We start from the raw sequence: 14,573 nt of genomic DNA, 5'->3' as shown, positions 1-14,573 counted from the left end.
AAGCATATCAAGGGAATTAATGGGAAAAAAATGGGAAGAAAAGTGGCCTAGCCATACCAGAGGTGCATAATACAGCCATAATCAACAAAACAATCTGGTACTGGCTAAGAAATAAGGTGGTGGATAAGTAGAATAGATTAGGTACACAATACACAGTAGGTAATGACCATGGTAATCTGGTGTTTGATAAATACAAAGATCCCAGCTTTTGGGACAATAACTTATTATACGACAACAATTGCTGGAAAAACTAAAAAGTAGTTTGGCAGGAACTAGGTATAGACCAACATCTCACACCACATACTAAAATAAGGTCAAAATGGGTACGTGATTTAGACATACAGAGCAGTAGCATAATTAAATTAGGGGAGCATGGAATAGTTTACCTGTCAGATCTATAAGGGATAAAGTAAGAATTTTTTTTTCAGCATCACTGTTTTATTTAATTTTTAAAAAAAATTTTTTTTCCCATATGCTTTTGAGTTGAAAATTTTTCTCCCTTTTCCTCCCCCCCCACCCTCCCCAAGACTACGCACAATCTGATATAGGCTTTACATTTACATACCCATTAAACATATTTTCACATTAGTGAAGTTGTAAGTAAAAATTAAAACCAATAGGAGGAACCATCAGAAAGATGAAACAAAACTCAACAGAAGGTAAAAATAAGTGAGAGTGATTCGACTTCCACAGTTCTTTCTTTGGATGTGGACAGCATTTTCCATCCCAAGGCCTCTGGGGATGTCTTAGTTCCTCATAATGCTGAGAAGGGTTCAGTTTAACAATATTAGTCATTGCATAACGGTGGCTGTTATTGCGTACAAAGTTCTCTTGGTTCTGCTCACTTCACTCAGCATCAGACCATATAAGTCTTTCCAGATTTTTCTGAAGTCAGCCTGTTCATCATTTCTTATAGCACAATAGTATTCCATTACATTCATATACCACAACTTGCTCAGCCATTCCCCAATTGATGGGCATCCTCTCAATTTCCAATTCTTTGCCACCACAAAAAGAGCTGCTATGAATATTTTTGTACATGTGGGTCCTTTTCCCATTTGTTTGATCTCTTTGGGATATAGCCCTAGAAGTGCTATTGCTGGATCAAAGGGTATGCACGTTTTTTGTAGCCCTTTGGGCATAGTTCCAAATTGTTCTCCAAAATGGTTGGATCATTTCACAACTCCACCAACAATGTATTAGCGTTCCAATTTTCCCACATCCTCTCCAACATTTATCATTTTCCTGTTTTGTCATGTTGGCCAATCTGATAGGTGTGATGTGGTACCTCAGAGTTGTTTTGATTTGCATTTCTCTAATCAATAACGATTTAGAGCATTTTTTCATACGACTATAGATGGCTTTAATTTCTTCATCTGAGAACTGTCTGTTCATATCCTTTGACCATGGATAAAGGAAGAATTTATGACCAAACAAGCATTATGGGATATAAAATGGATAATTTTGATTATATTAAATTAAAAGGGTTCTGCACAAACAAAACCAATGCAGGCAAGATTAGAAGAAAAGCAGAAAACTGGGGGGAAATTTTTACAACTTTCTCTGATAAAGGCCTCATTTCTCAAGTACATAGAGAATAGAGTTAAATTTATAAGAATACAAGTCATTCTCCAATTGATAAATGGCCAAAGGATATGAATAGGCAGTTTTCAGATGAAGAAATCAAAACTATCTATAGTTCTTCGAAAAAAAATACTTTAAATCATTATTGATTAGAGAAATGCAAATTAAAACAACTCTCAGGTACCACTTCACACCTATATCAGATTGGTGAATATGACAGAAGAGGAAAATTAAAAATGTTGGAGAGGATGTGGGAAAATTGGGACACTAATGTACTGTTAGTGGAGGTGTGAACTAATCTAACCATTCTGGAGAGCAATTTGGAACTATGTCTGAAAGGCTATAAAGTTGTGCATACTCTTTGATCCAGTAATACCACTATTAGGTCTATATCCCAAAGAGATCGTAAAAAAGGGAAAAGGACCTACATGTGAAAAAATATTTATAGCAGCTCTTTTTGTGGTAGTAAAGAACTGGAAATTGAGGGGATGCCCATCAATTGGGGAATAGTTGAACAAGCTGTGGTATATGATTGTGATGGAATACTATTATGCTTTAAGATATGATGAACAGAAAAACCTGGAAAGACACAAATTGATGTGAGCAGAACCAGGAGAACATTGTATACAGTAACAGCAATATTGTATGATGATCCACTGTGAATGACTTAATTATTCTCAGTAATACAAAGATCCAAGACAATTCTGAAGGACTTATAAAAAAAATGCTTTCCATCTCCAGAGAAAAAACTAATGGAGTCAGAATGCTGATCAAAGCACACTATTTTTTACTTTTTTTATGCTTTTTTTTGGGGGGGGGTCTGTGTTTTCTTTTATAACATGACTAATATGGAAACATGTTTTGCACGACTGCACATGTATAACCTATATCAAATTGCTTGCTGTCTTAGGGAGGGGAGAGAGGTGGGATACAGGCAGAGAATTTGTAACTCAAAATTTTAAAAAAGGATGTTAAAAATTGTTTTTACATGCAATTGGAAAAAATATTTTTAAAAATCTCCTACCCAGGCTAAAACATCCCCAGTTTCCTCAACAGATCAGCTGACCTTCACATTACATGGTTTTGGATCCCTTCACAATCCTGGTTGCCCTCCTGCAAAGGATCAGGTGCCCAGTGCTTAGGGATCAGCTCCCCATCTTATGTGTTATAGAGCTCTATCTCCCTTGCAGCATTGAGCATATTTAACTTTAAATACATTAGCTCCTCAGCAAGTGCAATACTTGTTCATCAAGAAAGAAGTACCGAACAAGAGCACATTTAGTTGGACAACCAGTCACCTGTAAATACCTCCTTCAGGTTTCAGAAAGAACAGAGTCAAATTTAGTAACTCCAGAAGCCCAGAGGTGAAAAGTAAGCGCCCAAGTAAGTATTTCAAGGGATGACATCAAACACTCCACCCTCAGGGGTCACTGTAATACTTTTCCTGGAAGGATAATGTGAGATAAGCCATTTACAAATATTCCCCCAGGGATGGTCAGGGAATCAAAGTATAGATATTAAAACTGGGAGGGGACTTAAGAGATAGACTTCCTTGTGTACCTACTCCCTCATTTTATAGGAATGGAGGCAGAGGGGGGTGTAATGACTTGCCCTTAGTCACATAGGTAGTAAGTGGTCCAACAAGGAAAAACCAAGTTGGGCTTACTGCTCAGGGAGGGGCTAGATGCCGTCTCTATTTTTCTCCAACTCTGAAAGGACCTAATTCTACAATTCAAAGAATTTATTTGTATGTAATTAAGAAATGAGTGAGGTGGATAAAGGGTTAGAATTTCAGCCATAACTATATTCCGTGCTGAAGTACTATAATCATTGTTAGACAAGCCCAGACTTGAAGAATTAGGATAGAAGTCATCTAGTCCAAATCCTACTAAATCATGAATCCACCCACAAGTGGTCATCTAGTCTCTGCTTGATTACCTCCAGTGACAGGGAACTCTATTTTAACCATGCCAGGCAGCCCTTTAGAATCTCATAGCTTGAATGGTTAAGGGGCTTTTTCTTAGGTAAAGCTGAAATATGTCATTCTTCAACTTCCATCCATAGTTTCTAGTTCTATCCTCTAGACTCAAGACAATTAACCAACCAACCAACCAATCAATACACCTTTATAAAGCTCCTACTGTGTTGCCAAGTTCAGTGCTAAGCACAGGGGATACAAAAAGAAGCAAAAGACAGTCCCTGCCCTCAAGGGGTTTACAATCTAATGGGAAAGACAATATGCAAACAAATATATAAAAGAGCAAGCTATATACAGGATAAATAAGAAATAATTAAAAGAAGTAGGCTATAATTAAATATAATTATATTTGTAATATAAATAATTTAAATAATTAATAATTAAATAAGGAAATAATTAAAAGAGGGAAGACTATTTGTAGAAGGCAGGATTTTAGTTGACACTTAATGGAAGCCAGGGAGGTCAGCAGTCCAGCAGGGGAGGGAGTGTATTCCAGGCATGAGAGACAGCTAGAGAAGACGCCAGGATATATTCAAATCTAATTTCCCCTTCCAAACGACAGACCTTCATATGTTTTGAAAAAGCTATCTCACTCACCCCTAGACAAATATTAATAAAATTTAAAATCCACTAGAACCTAAATATCCCAGTAATTCAACTGCACTTACCACACACCTGCCAGGCACACACTGGACATCAGGAACGGAGAATCTTTAGTAACAAAGGAATTATTCAGAGTCCCAAACCTTGCTGAGTCATTACTGTAGGTCCCATCAGAAGGGCACAGGTGTATTTATCTTTCTCTCCACCTCTCTCCTCCCACTTGCTCTCCCTTGGACTGGTTACTTTGATTAGGATCCTGAATCAACAAAACTCTGGGCACAGGCTTGCCATAGAAAAAAGCCTCAATGCAGAACTACTGTCTACACTAGGCCAGTTATCCCTCAACCTCAAAAAGCTAATCACCAAAGAAAAATTCAAATGGCACTTTGGTATAGTGGGATGAAAGCTGGACTTGAATCTAGAAGGGACATAGGGAATAATTCTGCTTTTACCACTTAATAGATCTTGGACCATTGTAAGAATGATAATGATGAGGAGGAGGTCAGCAGCAACAAAAACAATAGCTAGAATTTATATATCACTTGAAGGTTTGCAAAGGGCTTTACAAATATTGCCTCATTGCATCCTCACAACAACCCTCGGAAGTAGGCGTCATTATTAGCCCCAATTTTACAGATGAGGAAACTGAGGCAGATAGCGGTTAAGTGATTTACCCAGGGTTACACAGTTAGTAAGTGCTTTAGCAGGATTTGAAGTCAAGTTTTCTTTTTTTTTTTACATTATGTCTTTATTTGAGATTTATTTTTATTTTTTAACATTCATTTTTATTCTGAATTCCAAATTCTCTCCCTCTCTCTGTCCCTCCCTCACCCATTGAGAAGGCAAGCAATATGACAATTATTATACATGTGAAGTCATGCAAAACATTTTCATATCAGCAAGAAAACTCAAGAGCCTCAGCTTCCTCATCTGTAAAACTGGGATGAAACAGCTGTAATACCTACATTGCACCTGGTTGTTGTGAGGCTTAAATAAGATAATGTAAAGTGTTTTGTAAACCTTAAAGTGCTGTGTAAATGTCAAGCCACTGGATTATTTCCAGCAGAATGTATACTCCTTGAGGGCAAGGACTGTTTTTTTCTGGGTATCCTTAGTGCCTAGTACATAGTAGGTGGTTAATAAATGTTTATTAAATTTAATGAAATGGACCAGCAGTGTACCACAGGGATTCAAAGCTCTTACTGATGGTGGGCTGCAAGAGATCTTCACATTTCTTTCATAAATCTGTGTATCCATAGATGTAAGTACTGTAGGTTAAGCATAAAAAGGAACCTTACTAGTTATCGAGGACAGCAATCTCTTTAGCCCTGATGTTAAGCAGATAGAGCAATTTTAAGGTTTAAACAGGAGGGCCACAACATCTGTATTTTTGTCCTGTGTTGTTATTTAACTCTTAGACTAGTGTTGAACTTTTCATGTGGTTGTCTTATCAACTGCACTGTAAGCCTCTTAAAGGCAGGAATTTTTTTACGACAAAAAACAAAACAAAACCCACATAGGGTAAGGAATTCTGGATCCCCCACCTCTTCAGAAGGAAATGTATCAGCTAATGATCTCTTTGGTTGCAGCCAAAAACTATAAGCTGTTACAAATTTAGTATCTAAGTGAAGGTTAGATATTAACTGTTACAAAAACATATGAGTATTTAATTAAAAGTTCTCTAAGGGAAAATCCTGAAGAATAGCTGGAAAGAATACAGGACTTGGAGCTGGGGAGACCTGGGTTCCAATCCTGCCTCTGAGATTTATTAGCTGTGACCATGCTTCAGCTAGTCCCAATATAGTGTGAGACTTCGAATTATGATACCTAAATCCTAACTTTGTAACCAAGACGAAGTCCACTTGATCTCTCCAAGCCTCAGTTTCCCCAGCTTTAAAATGGAGATGATAAGTCATTTGCTGCTGCTGTTTGTCCTTTGTTCTCAAAGAGGACCATGACATGCAAGTGAATTGGATTTAATCGAGGGAGGGCTATGCAGAGTCACCAGACTCACTTTCTCCTCTGGGTCTTCTGGTGAGATGTAGATCAGGACTACTGGAGATGGCCCGGGATGCAGTGGCAGACCTTGGCCTTTTCAAGCTCAGGTCTTTAACAGGTCTCAGTTTGACCAAGCAGCACCCATTCAGTGCTTAAGGCTTAATAAAAACAACCTCTGTGAGCAGAGAAGGAGCTGCCCATTAGGAACCAAACTTCCAGGTGGGCAACATGGATTGCTTTCTTTCTTCTTTCTTCCCTTTCTTCTCTCTCCGCATAGGGTATCACACCCTTACCTGCCGGTGCTCTGTCCAAAGGGAATGTAAATTTTAATCTCTGATAATTCATTTATGACCTATTCGAAGGGGATGAGCAGGAATGGCCTTGGGTAGGAGATGAAACAAGTTCTGAAGGACCGTGGTCAGGTCTGTGCTTTAGGAATACCACTTTGGCAGTGGTGTGGCACAAGGGTTGGAAAAGGGACTGATATGAGGTGTGGGAAATCAGTTGCATTGCAGTAGTCAAGGCAGGGGTGATGTAGGGCTGTGTGTTATGAGAGAAAGGGATGCAAATGAGATGTTGTCTAGGGAGAATCAACAGGACCTTGTAAGTGACTAGCCCTGGGGAGTGAATTAAAGATGAATTAGAGGTTTTGAATCCGGGTAACTGGCAGGATGGTGGGATCCTACAGAAAATCTATCCTGATTCCCCCAAATTCCTAATGATTCTCCCAAACCCCCCATTTTGTTGTTGTTCCGTTGTGTCACATTCTTCATGACCCTATTTGGGGTTTTCTTGGCAGATACTGGAGTGTTTTGTCATTTCCTCCTGAAACTCATTTTTACATATGGGGGAAACTGAGGCAAACAAGGTTAAGTGACTTGCCCAAGGTCACACAGCTAGTAAGCGTCTGAGATAAAATTTGAACTCAGGTCTTCCACCCCAGGTCTGATGCTCTATCCTCCGAGATGTATTTACACATATATGGGCAGCTAGGTGGTGCAGCATTCAGATCACTAGACCTTGATTCGGAAAGACCTAAAAACACATCCTGCCTCAGAAACAATTCACTTATATTCGTACTTAAAGTTTCCCTTCAAAGAATGTAATGGCCCCTTGAGGGCAGAAGCCCTTCAATTTTCTAGATCTCTGCAGCCCCAACACAGCCGCCAAGCACTTAATCAAGGCTTTTTGAACGAATTAATTGATGAATGGGAGTGAGGAGGGGAAGCACTTTAAGGTTTGAAAAGCATAGGATAAACGGGTGCTATTATGATGATAAAGATGACGACTAGTGACTGACATTGCACAATGACCTAGAAAAGGTAAGTGACCAGGCCCAAGGTCGCACCGGCGGGCTAGAACCCAGGTGTCTTGGTTTCCAGGACGAGGCAGTTTCCAATCCACCGCACGGACCCCGAAGAGCAAAGAGCCCAGCTCGGGTGGCGCGGTGACCGTCAGTGCCCCGTGGTTCCTCTTGCCCCATCTGGTACCCAGCCTGTGCATGTGCACTGCCCGGTGACAGGCACAGGACCCGCTTAGCACTTGCACGTCCAGTCTCTAGAGACTCTAGGTAAGTAAACATTGTAGGCGTGCATTCCTCCTGTTGTTTCCACTAGTCCCGAAGAGCTACTCACCTGGTGCCCACGCCCGCGCGGCTGCAGGGGAGGAGAAAGTTTGGGTTGCAAAGACCTTGTTTTCTCCCCTAGAAAGACCCAGGCTAACCTGGAGTTACTGTCCCTTTAACAGCGTTCCGCTAGCTCTTTTTTTTTTTTAAACATCCGCCCTTAAGTAAGATGGCGCTTTCAGGGAGACTGTGCGATATCTGAGAGACCTTCACAAACATGGCTACGCCTCGTCTCCCTCCCCTCCCCCACTCTACTTTCTCATAAGGCGGTGGGAGGGGCTGTTTCCCCCCTCCCTTCTTCATCCCCCGCTACCCCCTCAAGCGTGCGCCGTAGGTGACGTCACGTCCGGGGCGGAGGAGCCCGAGTGGTGCAGTGAGGGGACAAACAAAAGGAGCCGCCGGCCGGAGGAGCCGGCGGAGATCGAATCGCGGAAGGGCGCCGGGAGGCTGCCGGGCTCTGCTGCGTAAGTTCTGGGGCCGGGGGCCTGGGGCCTGGGAAGAGACTGGGCCAGCGCTGTCACAGTTACCCCTTAACCTGGGCCGGGGAAGGGCTCCCAGGTTAGGCGGTGACGGAACCCTGTCCTAGGCGCCTAGGGGAGAAAGGGAGGTGCCAGGCGCATTCCGTTCCTCGGGCTCTCCCCTGCCTTACCTTTGGGGGTGTCACCCAGTCCTCCCTCAGCATAGAGTCTCCTTTTGCTTTGGAGGTGTCATCTGGCATTGTTGAATTCCTTTTGCTTTGGGGGCATCACCTGGTTTAGGGGGGCATTCGTTTAGGGGGGGCATTCACTTAGGGTGGGTCTCCCAATTCGGGGATCATTTCGCTTTCGGGGTGTCACTCAGTTTCAAAGGTCCCTTGGCTCTATGAGGAGGATATTGCTCAGCTTTGGAGTGTGCTCCTACTTGGGGGACAGGGTGAATGGGGGGGATCTTAAATTTTTCTTCCTGTCCTATTCCCTACATGGGCTGAGGGGTTGGCCTGGGGCTCCGCCACATTCAGCATTTGTTCCATAGACAATCAGCATTGCAAGGTTTCCAAGCTGGAAAGGATCTGGAAGATCATCTACGATCCCCTCATTTACAGAGAGGGAAACTGAGTCCTCCAGAGGGGCTGGTAACTTGGTCAATATCTCCGGGGAGTAAATGGGATCATCTATACAGCATAGTGGGTAGGATAAAAAAATTATTTCTCTATTCCCACCCTGGGCCCAGCCCAGTGTGCAGAGCATTGGTGTTGCCTTGAAGTATTAGGGGCCTGGTCTCTTCCCTTGGAAGGGCACTAGATTGGGGAGGGAGCCTAAACTTAGAAGGAAGAGGCTCCGTTGCAGGGGCCCTAGTGGTAGTGATTTACAGGTTGTAGTCTCTACAGTGGAAGGGAGCTCAAAGGTCCTCTAATCTGATCCCTAGCTGAAGCATGAATATTGGTCAACCACTTGGCCGGCAAGCAAGCCTTCTACTGAAGACCTCCCAGTGATGTAGAACTCACTCTCCTTCGAAACATCCTGTTCAACTTTTGGACAGCTCTTATTGTTAGGAAGTTTTCTTTAGATTGAGATTACAGAACTCCCTGTAATTTCCCATTGTACCTAGTTTTGCTCCATGAGGTCAAGCATATCTCCTTATCTCCCTCTTTCACTTGAAAGCTCTTTAGATACTTGAAGACAGTGATCATGTTCCCTTGGGTCTTCTTTTCTGGGGGTTGAGAGTTTGTTGTTGCTGCTTTTTTAAACTACCCAACCATTGCTTTTTTTTCCCTTTCCCTTGGGCCTAAGGAAGACAAGATTTGGATAAAGATCTTGCTCATTTTGGCAAGGGCTGCCTGTTAAATCATTGGGTACTTAATACTCATTGAAGAATTTTTTGGTGATCACCCAGTGTTCAACTGATGCCATCCTGTGTGAGGACAGAGGGAGACCTTGATTTATCCTGGTCTAAGGAGAGGGATTTAGGGTAATTCTATTTGGGAAGGTCCTTGACAAGTCTTCTTCTGTTCCCTCCTCTCAGGGAAACCTTGGCATTAGAGGTTGACAGGAGAACAAATGGGAGAGGAAACGTAGGTTAAATTGAAATTGGTATATGGTTTAAAAAAATCTCCTTGTGGTTTCTTCTTTCCTGTGCAATTTAGCATCTGTTGTATCTTTCTGAAGCATCTATGCTGCTTTCCAATAGATAACATCCCATACTCACAGGATCATAGGACTTAGAGCTGAAATGGACAACTTTAGATCTTATTTAGTTCAGTTCATTTATTTTGCAGGTGAGCAGCCTTAAGGCTAGAGTGAGGAAGCAGTTTACTGAAGGTTGAATAATTAGTAAGTTGCAAAGTAAGGATTCAAACCTAGGTCATCTGATTCCATCTAGTGCTCCTTCACTACACTATATTATCTCCCCTCTGAAAAGCCAGGTGGTCAGCAAAGTGTTCTGATTAGAGTAGTGGGGTGTGATGTCTCCTGTGAATAGAAAGCTGATATTTCAGAAGCTGTCTGTCATGAGGGGGCAGTTCTGCAGATCCTGACAATGCAGATGGCAGGGTCATATTAGCATCATAGGCATGAAGGTCAAATTTTTCCCATAAGCAAAGGTTTTTGGGTGTGGAGGGACAGATGGTTTGTCCCAGAGGAAATGAGGTTGAAGTGATGTTTTGTGTGTGTGCTCATTGCATTTCACTGGACAGTCTCAAGACAGACCTTATTAGGACAACTCAGTAATTAAGCAAGGTGAGGTTGTTTCAGCCTTACTTTGGAAAAAGTTATTTCCCTTTTTCCAGGACATCCCCTTGAATGGAAAATAACTTCCCATGCTTCATAAGATTGGGTTCACAGGGTTGAAATAACTCTCTCTTGCTTAATTACTGGGACATATTTAAATGTTCTAGCTTAAGATTGGTCAAAGGAAAGCACAGATAGACCAAGCAATGTTTTCTGGCTTCTTGGTAACTATTTATGAGCAGAGAAAATTTAAGAGAGACATGTTAGCTCTCTTCAAGTAGGTGAAAGAAAGCTTAAACTTTTTCTTTTTGTTCCCAGAGGGTAAAACTAGTAGTAGTAATGATAGAAGTTATGGAGAGGCTAGATTTTAGTTTGATGGAATGAAAAATTTTCTACAAATCAGAGCTTTCCAAAAGTAGAAGGCGCTGTCTTAAACAATCAGTTTTTTCCCCAATCACTAGATATCTTCTAGTGGGGACTGGAGGAGCACATGTCTGGGATGATTTGCTAATGGAGAGAGAGGGGAAAGGGATCCCTGCTTGAGTGCAGGTTGGATTAGATGACCTCTGAAGTCCTTTCAAACTCTGAGATTCTGTGAATCATTTACCAAACGTTTATTAAATACTTCTGTGTACACAGAGCAGAGTACATCGAGAAATGTATTTTTGAGTACCTACTGTGTGCAAGGGCACTGGGGATAGTTACAAAGACACAAGTGAAACAAGTCTTACCTTCTAAGGAACATACATGTACATAAATATAGAAATTTAGATAATTTGAGAGAGGAGAGAGTCTAACAACTGGGAGTTAATATGCTTTAGGACTTTGATTCTGCTTTGAATCCCAGAAGGAACCTTTCCCTAAACCATCTCCACCCTAACTTCTAATCCCAACCTGGCAGCATTCCCACTATTTGAGGTTTGTCTTCCTTGCTATGGAATACCATCTTCCTTAGGAAATTTTGGCAATAATAATTCTTGGAATTTTTTTTTCCTTTAGAGTAACTAGCCAGGACCTTATTCCTTTGTGACATTGATATAAGCAAAGATTAATGCCTAGTTTATCACTAAAAGGGACAGGTTAACCCACTTTAAGATGTTACGATGAGTTGAGAGCAGCTCTGGGCAGTAGAGTCCTGATCCTCTGACTTATTATGTCTGGTTTGGGCTGCTGGTTCATGCTACCTCCTTTATTGATGCTAGGTTCTTATTTCCTTACAAGGGGGCTGCTTCCATGGCGCTTGGGGAATGTGGCGCTTCAGAACCGAATCAGAATCCAATCCATACAAATGCTGTCCAACTCCAGCACAGGGGACTGAAGTGTAGATAGCAAAACCAGCTGCAAGGTAAGTACCCTGGCCTCCTTTCTTATGTTCCCCCTTGACTTTCAAGCCTCAGGGACAGGAGCCAGTTAAATTTTACTGGGGCCCTGAGCATGAGTGGGAAGGAACTGCAATATATTATGCCAGGCTTGAGTGTAGCTGAGTTCAAAGGACAACAATCTCTGTTTTCTTCTGGTATCTGTCACTGTATTACTCTGGAATTCTGGTGGAAATTAGAAGTAGAGGAGAGTAGTTCTCTTTCTTTGATTTCATTTCTTTTTTTTTTTTGGCTAGGCAGTGGGGTTAAGTGACTTGCCCAGGGTCACACAGCTAGTAAGTGTTATGTGTCTGAGGCCACATTTGAACTCAGGGCTGGTGCTCTATCTAGTGCGCCATCTAGCTGTCCCCCTTTGGTTTCATTTCTATCTGGTTATTACTATACTACTTAAATGTGAAAATTAAGTATATTGAGAGATCTTTTACATAGATCCATTCATGTAGACTAGATCTTTGAGAGCTCATCTTGAAGACTCTTCCTAAGGGTCTCTGGCTGGAATCCTGTCTCTTTTTCCTGCCCCTAAATCTGGATTTCGTTATTTGTCAGCAGGATTTGGAACAACAAAAGGGAAACCATGTAAGTCTAGTGTGACTTTGAAGACTTTCTTGTTTATTAGGAACAAGATCACCCAATCTTAGTCTTGTCCAGCAGGAGTTTTCTGCTTGTTTTCTAGGTACTCTCTTACACTCCCACCTCCCACCCCCAGGGGAAGCAGAGGTCAGGAGCCATAATCTCTGCCATTCCTCTCAGCAAGGAGGCTAGGCAGGAAGCAGAGCATCTTGCTTTTCTTGGGTAAGAATTCCTTCTAACGGCCAGGGACATCCTGGCTGAAACAGTATGGGTTCTAGCCTGTACTGCTTTCCTTGAGAAGCAGATGCTAGTGGCCAGAGAAAGAGAAATGCCATGTCTAACTTGGCAGTGTGATTTCCTCTGTGAACAAAACAGTCCCTGATAGCAATATTTTCATCCCAGAGAGACAAATTTTATCTTGGAGAACATTTTGGTTATGGTCACTCTTTGTCCTAACAGAGATTTTTTTTTAAAATTTCAAGTATTTACATTTTTTAAGATGGGAGAGTGTGGCTGGTTTGGGAGTCATTTCTTGGGTGGTGTTGGGAATTCCTGGGGAGCTTTCCTACCCTAACTAAAGAATGAAGCCTGGCTGATATTTATAAATCATGTCAATATAATGCCTTCATTGGGGGAGCTTAGTGTGTTCTGCTGTGGAGAAATTTCTGTTATTTATGGAGGGAGGAGTGTATGGTAGTTTAGAAGGATCTAGGGAAGCCACAAAATCCTTTGCTTGTATGTTATTCTTAGGATTTCTCTTCTTGCCTAAGGCTATTTTCAAAGGTTTACTTTAGCCCTCCTTTTGTTGGTGTTCACTCTTTCTTTTATCTGATGCCTGTTTCTTATCTTCTAAAATGGGACAGAGATCCTTCAGAAAATCCAATTCTGGTCTCTTTTGTCAATCCGTAATTCCTTCTCTGGCTGAATCTATGCTGAATCCACCTTTACCCCTTGGCATCTGACTTAAAATAAGGTATCTAACCCAAGTTTTTCTATCTAGAAGCACAGAGGAATGTCTAGAATCTTAAGTATCTGTGAATGATAATTCTTAAGATCATTAAGAGAATCAGATCTAGTCCAACCCCCTTATTTAGTGGATGAGGGCACTGAAGTCCAAGGAGATGAAGTGATTTGTCCTAGGTCACTCAGGTCACAAGTAGGAAAGGGGGATGGGCACTTGAAGCTCCTGACACCAAATCCAGGGCTACTGGAGCTCCACTCACATAGCTGAAGTTGCTGAGCTGTCCTTGTGGGGCTGGGTGGGGTGATGTTGCTTGTTCCTTGGTGATGTCATTGAGGGGCTGAGCTCTTCCTTAGAGGAGGGGGTGGAAGAAGTTTCAAGAAAGGTTGAGGCTTTTTTTTAATTAGACAAGTTTTTACTCTTTGGATTTCTTTGCTAATGTTCCTTGCTGAGTGGGTATATTTGTGTTTAAAGGTCTCTGGAGTGCTTGAAACCTCAAGATTAAATGTATTGATATAATTTAGCTTCACTTCCAGAGTGGCATTCAAATGGAGTAAAAAGTGGTTGTAAAATTCCATCCTTTTCACAGGCCACCTCGATGCCCCCAAAATCCTAACTGCTAAGCCTTTAAGGAGTGATGAGAGATGACAAATGGCTTGATCATCAGCTGGCATGAAAGACTGGCTTTGATCTCTCTCCTCTTGCATCATTCTACCAAGTATCTCTGTAATAGGATCCCTAGGAACCTGCCTTTACTTACTGTTGGCATCAGGAAGATGCTTCCAGTATCAGGTGAAGGAAGGGTAATCAGTCTTGTCGCTGAAAGCTGGGACTAGAGCAAGGAGAGACTGTAGATTTCTGGCAGAAGGCATTGGATCTGTCTTTACAATCTCTTTCTTTATATCCAGTTTAAGATTGTTCTGAACTGATGGAAGAGTAGTTTTGTCCTGTTCCCTAAGATCAAAGAGGGAGAAGAAGTTACATACGCCATTAATGGAGAAGTCATTGGGGCATTTCATTACCCATCTAGGAAGCCTTAGTCGACTCTGAGGCGAGCCGCTATTTGGAGCTGTCTTTTTCCCCCAGCAGATTTCTTTCTCCTGGCTTGTCAGGACAAGCTGTCTGGTGACTCAGTGTGTGCATTCCCAGAGGTTTGGTTAAATAGCTCCGA

At 41.9% G+C, this 14,573-nt stretch overlaps 2 protein-coding genes across 4 annotated transcripts in view; one reads left to right on the top strand and one right to left on the bottom strand.

Moving 5' to 3' along the window:
• Positions 1–7,950, bottom strand: part of LOC110193638 (uncharacterized) — a 75,395-nt gene extending 67,445 nt beyond the window's left edge. The window contains exon 1 of the mRNA XM_078149168.1: positions 7,798–7,950. The gene's annotated coding sequence lies outside the window, so the exon portion shown is untranslated. The remainder of the gene's footprint in view (positions 1–7,797) is intronic.
• Positions 7,951–8,127: 177 nt separating this feature from the next.
• The window catches only part of LRRC8A (leucine rich repeat containing 8 VRAC subunit A), a 38,078-nt gene continuing 31,632 nt past the window's right edge, over positions 8,128–14,573 (top strand). For all 3 annotated transcript variants that reach the window (XM_020965529.2, XM_020965530.2, XM_020965531.2), the window contains exons 1-2: positions 8,128–8,251; positions 11,714–11,837. The gene's annotated coding sequence lies outside the window, so the exon portion shown is untranslated. The remainder of the gene's footprint in view (positions 8,252–11,713; positions 11,838–14,573) is intronic.

The sequence above is a fragment of the Phascolarctos cinereus genome, unplaced genomic scaffold (genome assembly GCF_003287225.1).
Source record: "Phascolarctos cinereus isolate Bilbo 61053 unplaced genomic scaffold, phaCin_HiC Scaffold_2;HRSCAF=192, whole genome shotgun sequence".
Classification (NCBI taxonomy): domain Eukaryota; kingdom Metazoa; phylum Chordata; class Mammalia; order Diprotodontia; family Phascolarctidae; genus Phascolarctos; species Phascolarctos cinereus.
This window is presented reverse-complemented; position numbering and strand designations above follow the sequence as displayed.